Consider the following 494-nt stretch of genomic DNA (forward strand, 5'->3'; position numbering starts at 1 on the left):
AGTGAGTCATTGCATCATTCATTTAAAAGATTTGTTTCAAACAGCTGAGTCATTCATAAATGAAGCAAGTCACCATCTTTATGAATGCGTCATCAGTTCAATCAACAAAATTTTGCAGTAACGAAACACCACTGTGTGGCTATTTTTTATTTTCATTTTTTATTGCTGTTACAAATACTTCAGTAGGTTATACTGAAAAGATAACATAATGCAATGAAGGGGTATTTTTGTTCGTTTTTTTGCAAAGTGAGCTACATGTTCAATAATGTCATTGACAATTACTGTTTTATTGTAGACAACGTATATCACACGCTCCTACACTGTCCTGCTTATTACATGGCTACAGGTGATTTGAGTTTAAATTGTTTTATTTAGAGACCATGAAGTACAATGACAGTCATAGAATTGGCACAGCTATGTAGGACATCAAGTTGAATGGGACAACAGTCAATAAATGCAATTTGTTGACCAATCAGACACAATTAGTTCAGTCA

Source organism: Sinocyclocheilus grahami, unplaced genomic scaffold, assembly GCF_001515645.1.
Source record: "Sinocyclocheilus grahami isolate Dianchi unplaced genomic scaffold, SAMN03320097.WGS_v1.1 scaffold772.1, whole genome shotgun sequence".
Classification (NCBI taxonomy): Eukaryota; Metazoa; Chordata; class Actinopteri; order Cypriniformes; family Cyprinidae; genus Sinocyclocheilus; species Sinocyclocheilus grahami.